Source organism: Vigna umbellata, chromosome 9, assembly GCF_029865625.1.
Source record: "Vigna umbellata cultivar VRB3 chromosome 9, Vumbellata_1.0, whole genome shotgun sequence".
Classification (NCBI taxonomy): domain Eukaryota; kingdom Viridiplantae; phylum Streptophyta; class Magnoliopsida; order Fabales; family Fabaceae; genus Vigna; species Vigna umbellata.
Genome location: NC_142173.1, coordinates 39,846,125 through 39,856,653, shown reverse-complemented (window position 1 = coordinate 39,856,653; position 10,529 = coordinate 39,846,125). Strand labels below are relative to the sequence as shown.

At 28.5% G+C, this 10,529-nt stretch overlaps 2 non-coding genes across 2 annotated transcripts; both read left to right on the top strand.

Annotated features, from left to right (window-relative positions):
• The first annotated feature begins 1,525 nt into the window (after positions 1 to 1,525).
• TRNAI-AAU (transfer RNA isoleucine (anticodon AAU)) lies at positions 1,526 to 1,599 on the top strand. Its single transcript has one exon. It is a non-coding gene; the product is annotated as a tRNA-Ile (tRNA).
• Positions 1,600 to 7,012: 5,413 nt separating this feature from the next.
• Positions 7,013 to 7,086, top strand: TRNAI-AAU (transfer RNA isoleucine (anticodon AAU)). Its single transcript has one exon. It is a non-coding gene; the product is annotated as a tRNA-Ile (tRNA).
• Positions 7,087 to 10,529: the final 3,443 nt, after the last annotated feature.

Below are 10,529 nucleotides of genomic sequence, written 5' to 3'. Positions count from 1 at the left end.
GAAAGTGCTTCAGAAGTCGGAGTGGCGGGATGAGACGTCTAAACGGAGTCAAAAAGTGACTTTTTAAATTTCTGGATTTAGGGTTTAGACGTCAGTTCCCCCAATTAACAGACGTCTAAAGTGCTTCAGAAGTCGGAGTGATGGGATCAGACATCTAAACGGAGTCAAAAAGTGACTGTTTAAATTTCTGGATTTAGGGTTTAGATGTCGGTTCCCCCAATTAACAGACGTTTAAAGTGCTTCAGAAGTCGGTTCCCTCCATGACAGACGTCTAAATAGAATAAAAAATTATTTTTTTTTAACTTTTTCGTTTAGTTTTGGCGTCTATTTGGGGGAGTTGACGTATATGAGTATTTAGACATCGGGCCCTTCTATAACCGACGTCTAAATAGTTGTTTTATTTACGAAAAATGCCACCGGTCATTTTTTACGTTGGATATTCGAGGGTCAGACGTCTAAAGGGTGACGCTAAAGGTCTTTTTTGCACTAGTGATTGTAGTAAGATTTATATGCATAGTCTTCTCCTTCGCAACCTCTCTCAGTGCTTACCACCCAGACACAATATGATTGCGCTTCTTACTTTATCAACCATTCTTTTCTTCTCTTCTTGCGACATTACAACACTCATGTTCAACTCACCCTTCAAAGCTTCATCGCATCCCTGATTTATTAAGATAGCCTCCATCTTGATCTTCCATAGCCCAAAATCATTAGAACCATTGCACTTGTCAATATCGAACTTGGTTGCCATCGCTTCTTGAGTTTCTTGATTCATTGCCCCACGGTGGGCACCAATTGTTGGATTCGAGTGTGAAACGAAGAAACAACAAACCGAGAAAAGGAAGAAGAGAAAAAACACAGAGATAAAGATGATCTGAATATTTTGAGATTGAATTACTTCTGTAAACAGAGACAGGCTACAATATATAGCCAATCTAAGCGATAGAAATAAAACTGAACGATTGTAAGCAGCAAAGACCGAACAACCCAGCAAAAATCGAACGTACATAACCGAACGCTCACAAGAGAATGTTCGACCACAAATGACCAAAACAAGTCGAACGGTTATCCACAACAAGAAATCGATAGGTCCAAAGTAATAGAAGCGAGTCTAATTAACACCGGGTGTTACATGCAACAACAAAAAACCTTGTAAATAATTAATCCGAATTTGATTTGGTCCTTTTTTTATTTAAGGTTCCTTTTTTCTTTGAACATTATTACAAAGCTTATGTTGAATCAAATTACAAACTAGAATAAAAGAAAAAATGTTGATATATATATATATATATATATATATATATATATATATATATTGAATAATAGTATGGTTACTAAAATAATATATTATCAAACTTTATTAATGTAATAGTCATTTATTAGATTAGTCCATTTTATGTGAAATATGTGCATGTTAGAAATAAGTCCATGTTAGAAAAAGTGCATTATTGAAAAGTTATTATAAAATTACAATTTGAACATCAATGGATATCTTTCATTTAATATTGATTTCAAATATCAATGTGGCCTATTAGCTCAGTTGGTTAGAGCGTCGTGCTAATAACGCGAAGGTCGTAGGTTCGAGACCTGCATGGGCCAAGTTAAATTTTAATATTTATCTATTTATTTAAATCATTTTTAAGTGCCTAAAGGTAGGCAAAATAAATTTGGGTGTTACTCCCTCCACCACCACATTTTCTCCCTCCACCTCCCCAATTCTATGACATATTTTTTGAATTACAAAATTAACCTTTTATAATTACAAAAATAACCTTTTTTACTTTTTAATCCTAATTATTTATTTTAACCCTAAAATCTATCTTTCTAACCCTTCTCACCCACCTCCCAACCTTCTCAGATTCTCACCCAAACTCCTTCACATCCGTTTCTCATCTTCCATTTTTCCTTCATAGGCCTGATATGCCTCCTCCTCAAAAATACATTATTAAAATACATCAAAATATATTCAAAAATAATATATCAAAAAATATAAATTATATTATTTAAATATCTTCAAAATTAATATAAAAAAACTATAAAATATAAACCGTATAATCTTTAAACAGATGTCAACATCCGTTTAAGGGGAAAACGGATGTCGACATCCGTTTAAGGGGAAAACGGATGTCGACATCCGTTTAAGGGAAAACGGATGTCGACATCCGTTTTCCCTTAAACGGATGTTGACATCCGTCGACGGATGCTCACATCCGTTTAACGATTACAGTTTATATTTTAGGGTTTTATTACGCACCTTCACGCCTCTGAACCTCTCACGCCTCTAAACCAGCACCTTGAAGCACCACCCCACTCACAGCTGAAGATGAATTGCTTTTCCCACTTTCAATCTTACTAAACACAAAGTCCACCACACTCTCACGTCACAATTCTATAAAAGAGAAGAAGAAGTGGAACATGAGAGACAACCAACGATAGTGGAATGTAAGAGTGAACCTCAGAAAAATAATAAAGAGAAAGAGGGAAGAATGATAAAGAGAATGAATGTTCACGTGAGATTTTAAATAATATTAACCCTAAAATTTTAATAAGGGTAAAATAGGAATGAAAAAATAAAAAAAAAAAGGTAAAAGGGGAATGGGGTGGTGGAGGAAGCGAGTTGTGGTGGTGGAGGGAGTAACACCCAATAAATTTTCCTATCCAATGCACAACCATCTATCCAATTTAACTTAGGGGAAAAATTATATTCGTAAAGATATATAGATTTAAAAGATATTTACCCTTATGATCATATGTGTAGGACAAATATGAAATTATATTTTTTCACTCATATGATAGTTAGCTAAATTTGGATTTAATTTGTGAAAAGTAAGTTTAGTGTTTTTTAATTATAATTTTCAAGTAAAAAAAAGCTTGAAAATTTCAATTTTGAGTTCACTTTCATAATAAGTTTTTTATTCAAACAATAGATTAATGTTTTTAACATATTTATAAAATTTATAAAAGATTGCAACATTTATCCTGGTGAGTTAAAAATTCATTTCAGGTATAATATAATTGTTTGTTATGACTATTTACCATTGACAAATGCAATTATAGCTGGATTGAATAAGTTAAAGTGTGACAAACCATGAGATATTTATATTGGTACTTTGTTTGTATTTCTGAAGACCTGGACAATGTTATTTTAGAAGTGTTAATGGACTAAAAACAATGAGACTACTATTTTAATATTAAAAGCCTAGAGTAATTCTCTATGATTTTGAAATGACAATGTTAGAGGATTAGGAATCATATTGTTATTACTACTTTGTATGAGATGTTTGATTATGGTTGAGATAATCATAAGGTATGTACCTTTTTATGTGTTTGATTATGGTTGGTATAAGTACAAGATATGTATTTTGTTGTGTTTAATTATAGTTCCTATAATCAATATGTATGTATCTTGTTTTTATGATTTTTTTTATCCGTAGCTTACCCATGACATGTACGTTTTTGTGTTTTGGGGAATAAAATGATCAGTGATGATCGTATAATGTTTTATAGGTGAGCAAATAATGTTACATATGTTCTAGAGGCGTTATTGACACAAGAGATAAGGGGAAGAACCTTGGGTTTCATTTAAAGCGTTTTACAAGTTAAGACAATATAATTGGAGTATTTTCTTCGTTACTTTGGTACTCGAAACAATGTAATTGGATAAGCTATTCTTTAACTACCATTATGCACTATGATGAATTTTGAGTTTTACGAATTTTTAATAACCCGTGAGATCTTAGAAATCCTAGTGTTACATGTAACAACAAAAAACCATATAAATAATTAATCCGAATTTGTTTTGGTCCTTTTTTTATTTAAGGTTCTTTTTTCTTTGAACATTGTTACAAAGCTTACGTTGAATCAAATTACAAACTAGAATAAAAGAAAAAATGTTGATATATATATATATATATTGAATAATAGTATGCTTACTAAAATAATATATTATCAAACTTTATTAATGTAATAGTCATTTATTAGATGAGTCAATTTTATGTGAAATAAGTGCACGATAGAAATAAGTGCAGGTTAGAAATAAGTGCATTATTGAAAAGGTTATTATAAAATGACAATTTGAACATATATGGATATCTTACATTATATATTGCTTTCAAATAACAATGTTGCCTATTAGCTCAGGTTGTTAGAGCGTAATGCTAATAACACGAAGGTCGGAGGATCGAGACCTATATTTATATTGGTACTTTGTTTGTATTTTTAAAGACATAGACCATGAGAGAATCATAAGGTATGTATCTTTTTATGTGTTTGATTATGGTTGGTATAAGTAGAAGATATGTATTTTGTTGTGTGTTTAATTATGGTTCATATAATCAGTATGTATGTATCTTGTTTTTATGATTTTTTTATCCGTAGCTTACCATGACATGTACGTTTTTGTGTTTTGGGGAATGAAATGATCGGTGATGATCTTATAATGTTTTATAGGTGAGCAAATAATGTTACATATGTTCTAGAGACGTTATTGACACAAGAGATATGGGGAAAAACCTTGGGATTCATTTAAAGCGTTTTAAAAGTTAATACAATAAAATTGGAGTATTTTCTTCGTTACTTTGGTACTCGAAATAATGTAATTGGATAAGCTGTTCTTTAACTACCATTATGCACTATGATGAATTTTGAGTTTTACAGATTTTTAATAACCCGTGAGATCTTAGAAATCCGGGTGTTACATGTAACAACAAAAAACCATATAAATAATTAATCCGAATTTGTTTTGGTCCTTTTTTTATTTAAGGTTCTTTTTTTTTTAACATGGTTACAAAGCTTATGTTGAATCAAATTACAAACTAGAATAAAAGAGAAAATGTTGATATATATATATATATATATATATATATATATATATATATTGAATAATAGTATGCTTACTAAAATAATATATTATCAAACTTTATTAATGTAATAGTCATTTATTAGATGAGTCCATTTTATGTGAATTAAGTGCACCTTAGAAATAAGTGCATTTTAGAAAGAAGCCCATTATTGAAAGGTTATTATAAAATGACAATTTGAACATATATGGATATCTTACATTATATATTGCTTTCAAATAACAATGTGGCCTATTAGCTCAGTTGGTTAGAGCGTCATGCTAATAAGAAAAATTATATTATATATAGATTTAAAAGAATTTATGCAAATGCGTATGTTATACTCTTAAAGACCATTTTATATGTTAAATATGCATAAGTTGTGTTTCAAAACATGAATTTTTCATTTATTTTAGAAAAGTGTGAGCTTTCTATTAAGTTAGTTAGTCACCATGAATCTCATGAAGGTTGAGTCTAAAAATGAACAAAAATAATAAATGAAAAAAAGATTGGAGTTTAGTACTGAAGATATTTGTTTTGGTACTTTTTTTATTTAGGATTCCTTCTTTTTTAACATGGTTACAAAGATTATGTTGAATCAAATTACAAACTAGAATAAAAGAAAAAACGTTGATATATATATATATATATATATATATATATATATATATATATATATATTGAATAATAGTATGCTTACTAAAATAATATATTATCAAACTTTTTTAATGTAATAGTGATTTATTATATGAGTCCATTTTATGTGTGAAATAAGTGCACGTTAGAAATAAGTGCATGTTAGAAATAAGTGCATTATTGAAAAGTGATTATAAAATCACAATTTGAACATATGTATACATGTATACATGTACATATATATATATATATATATATACATATATATATATATACATATATATATATATATATATGGTTTGCTAACACGCGTATCCCTCTTTTTCAGTTGCTACATTGTATATCGGGTTTTAGTAGACAAAAATACCCTTATATATCATGGATTCTAAGTTTTAAGGTTAAGGGTATTATAATAATTTTCTTTCTCAAAACTAAAAAAAAACACCTAAACCCTTGCTCACTTCCTTCATTTCTCTCAACCCTTTCTGTTTGATCTCTCTCACTCCAACATTTTCTCTATCATCCTATGGTAGTCCAACTGAAAAAAATAAGAAACATTGGTTGTTAAACAATCTTACAAAAAATGATTTCATAATGAGTTTTCATTTTATAATATTTGTCTTATCTAATTTTATCCAATTTTCACAAGCATAAAGGAATTGGTAATTGACCTGGAAAAAATAAAAAATACTCGTTCTTAAACAATTTCTTACAAAAAATGATTTTATAATGAGTTTTCATTTTATAATTTTTGTCGTATATAATTTTATCTAATTTTCACAAGCATACTAACATCCGAAGGAATTGGTAATTGACATGGAAAGAGATGATGATTCAAAATATGCAAATGATGAAATTAGAGAGGTTAGTGACGATGGTGAAATTGAAGAGATCTTGAATGAACCTTTGTCTGAAGGTGAATATGTCAATGACTCAACTCTTTACAAAAACAAATTGTTTAATGGCAAGTGTTTATATTTTTTTCAATTGGGGCTACAGTAGGGATGACAGAGAAAAGGTTGGAGTGAGAGAGATGAAAGAGAAAGGGTTGAGAGGAATGAGGGAGGTGAGTGAGGGTTTGGAGTTTCCTTTTTCTTAGTTTTGAGAATGAAAATTATTAAAATACCCTTAACCTTAAAAGTTAGAATCCATGATATATAAGGATATTTTTGTCTACTAAAATCCGGTACGCATTGCTAAAATGTACCAACTGAAAAACAAGCATACGTGCGTTAGCAAACCTATATATATATATATATATATATATATATATATATATATATATATATATATATATATATATATATATATATATATATATATATTGAATAATAGTATGCTTACTAAAATAATATATTATCAAACTTTATTAATGTAATAGTCATTTATTAGATGAGTCCATTTTATGTGTGAAATAAGTGCACGTTAGAAATAAGTGCATGTTAAGAAATAAGTGCATTATTGAAAAGTTATTATAAAATCACAATTTGAATATATATGGATATCTTTGATTATATATTGCTTTCAAATATCAATGTGGCCTATTAGCTCAGTTGGTTAGAGCGTCGTGCTAATAACGCGAAGGTCGTAGGTTCGAGACTTGCATGGGCCAATTAAATTTTTTAATACTTATATATACATTTATCTATTTATTTTAATCATTTTTTAAGTGTTTGAATAGGAAAACTTATATTTTTAAAGATATATAGGTTTAAAAGAATTTATGCACATGAGTATGTTGTACTCTTGAATACCATTTTATAGGTTAAATATGCATAAGTTGTGTTTCAAAACATGAATTTTTCATTTATTTTAGAAAAGTGTGAGCTTCCTATTAAGTTAGTTAGTTTGTCAAAAGTGGAGTTTAGTACTGAAGATATTTACCCTTAACTATTATGATCATATCTGTAGGACAAATATGAAATTATACTTTTTCAATTATTATAGTTAGCTAAATTTGGATTTAATTTGTGAAAAGTAAGTTTACTGTTTTTAATTATAATTTTCAAGTAAGAAAAAAAAGCTTGAAAATTTCAATTTTGAGTTCACTTTCATAATAAGTTTTTTTAATGAAACAATAGATTAATGCTTTTAACATATTTATAAAATTTATAAAAGATTGCGAAATTTATCCTTGTGAGTTAACAATTCATTTCATGTGTGTATAATATAATTGTTTGGTATGACTAGACTGTATTGTTTACCATTGACAAATGCAATTATAGTTAGATTGAATAAGTTAAAGAGTGACAAAGCATGAGATATTTATATTGGTACTTTGTTTGTATTTCTGAAGACCTAGATAATGTTATCTTAGAAGTGTTAATAGATTAAAAACAATGAGACTATTATTTTAATAATAAAAGGCTCGAGTAATTTTGTATGAATGAAATTTCTATATTAGAGGATTAGGAATCATATTGTTATTACTACTTTGTATGAGATGTTTGATTATGGTTTAGATAATCATAAGGTATGTATCTTTTTATGTGTTTTATTATGCCTGGTATAATTAGAAGATATGTATTTTGTTGTAATTATGGCTCATATAATGAGTATGTATATATCTTGTTTTTATGATTTTTTTATCCGTAGCTTACCCCACACATGTATGTTTTTGTGTTTTGGGGAATGAAATTATCGGTGATGATCATATAATGTTTTATACTGAGCATATAATGTTACATATGTTCTGGAGGCGTTATTGACTCAAGAGAGATGGGGAATAACCTTGGGATTCATTTAAAGCGTTTTACAAGTTAAGACAATATAATTGGAGTATTTTCTTCGTTACTTTGTTACTCGAAATAATGTAATTGGATAAGCTGTTCTTTAATTACTATTATGCACTATGATAAATTTTTATGTTTTACGGATTTTTAATAACCCGTGAAATCTTAGAAATCGATGTGTTACATGGAACAACAAAAAACTATGTAAATAATTAATCTGAATTTGTTTTGGTCCTTTTTTTTATTTAAGGTTCCTTTTTGCTTTGAACATTATTACAAAGCTTATGTTGTATGAAATTGCAAACTAGAATAAAAGAAAAAATGTTGATATATATATATATATATATATATATATATATATATATGTTTGAATCATTTTTAAGTGTTTAAAGGTAGCGAAAATAAATTTTCCTATCCATTAGGGCATTGACAACCGTCTATTCAAATATTAAGATAAGAAATTCTAAAAACAAGTAAATTTATCCTATGGAAATAATTATATTCTTATACATATATATATTTAAAAGAATTTAGGCAAATGAGTATGTTGTACTCTTGAATACCATTTTATAGGTTAAATATGCATAAGTTGTGTTTCAAAACATGAATTTTTCATTTAATTTAGAAAAGTGTGAGCTTCCTATTAAGTTAGTTAGTTCCCATGAATCTCATGAAGGTTGAGTCTAAAAATGAACAAAAATAATAAATGAATTAAAGATTGGAGTTTAGTACTCAAGATATTTACCCTTAAATATTATGCTCATATGTGTAGGATTAATTTGAAATTATACTTTTTCACTCATATGTGAAAGCTAACTAAATTTGGATTTAATTATTCAAAAGTAAGTTTAGTGTTTTTTAATTATTATTTTCAAGTAAAAAAAAGCTTGAAAATTTCAATTTTGAGTTCACTTTCATCATAAGTTTTTTATTGAAAGAATAGATTATTGTTTTTAACATATTTATAAAAGATTTGAAAATTTATGCTTGTGGGTTAAGAATTCATTTCATGTCCATCTAGTATAATTTTTTGCTATGACTAGACTATATTGTTTACCATTGACAAATGCAAGAGATATTTATATTCTACTTTGTTTATATGAAGACTTAGAAAATGGTATTTTAGAAGTCGTAGTGAGTTAAAAATATTGAGATTCTATTATTTTAATATTAAATGATTCAAGTAATTCAGTATGATTTAATTGTTTATGTTAGAGGATAAGGAATCATATTGTTATTACTAATATGTATGAGGTGGTTGATTAAGGTTGATATAATAAGAAGGTATGTATCTTTTTGTGTGTTTGATTATGGTTGGTATAATCAGAAGATATATATCTTGTTGCGTGTTTGATTATGGTTCATATAATCAGTATGTATGTATCTTTTTGTTATGATTGTTTTACTAGTAACTTACCCCATACATGTTCGCTTTTATGTGTTTGTGAATGAAATTATTGGTGATGATCATATAATGTGTTATACGTGAGCGAATAATGTTATAGGTCTTCGAGAGGTGTGATTGGCTCAAGAGAGGATAGGGAATAACCTTAGGATTAATTTAAAGCTATTTTGTTTTACAAGTTAAGACAATATAATTGGAATATTTCCTTTGTTATTTTATTACTCAAAATAATGTATTTGAAAAAGGTTTTTGTTAGAAATGAAGTGCCTTGTTTCTCAACGCCAAGAGGGGGTGAATTCGTGAACAATAAAAACAAATGCTTTTTAAATCTTTTCACAAACTTAGAATGATTTGTAAGCTTTATTGTAATCTAAGTAATACGTGTATGTAATGAAAGTAAAACAAATAAGGAGAGAAATACAAACAAAGGATTTATACTGGTTTGGCCTCAATGTATACATCATTCTCCCTTCCAATCAACCTTAGATTGAAGGATCTTTCATTATAATGATTAGAGTTTTACACCAAAGGTTTTACAAAGACTCTCTCAAATGTAAACACCTCTCCCACTCAACAATCAAATATAGAAAGATAACACCTACACAAAGAACCACACGTCTTCACTGCAAAATCCTTTCAGAACACCTCTCAAAGTCCCAAGAGCTCCTCACTCTTCTTCCTGGTCGCACGCATAGGGAAACAACACAATCCGAGATTCCAGAAAACGAAGTCTGATAGGCAAGAATACACCTCACTCGTTCAGTAGTTGATCAGCAATGTAAATCCAGATTTGTTCTTCAAGAAACCTTCAAGATGTATCAAACTCTATGAATCTTGTTTCTTAGAGCGTCTCAACACCTGTAACACTTTTCTCAAATCAAAATATCAAATATGAAAGTTTAGAATGATCAAATCGTT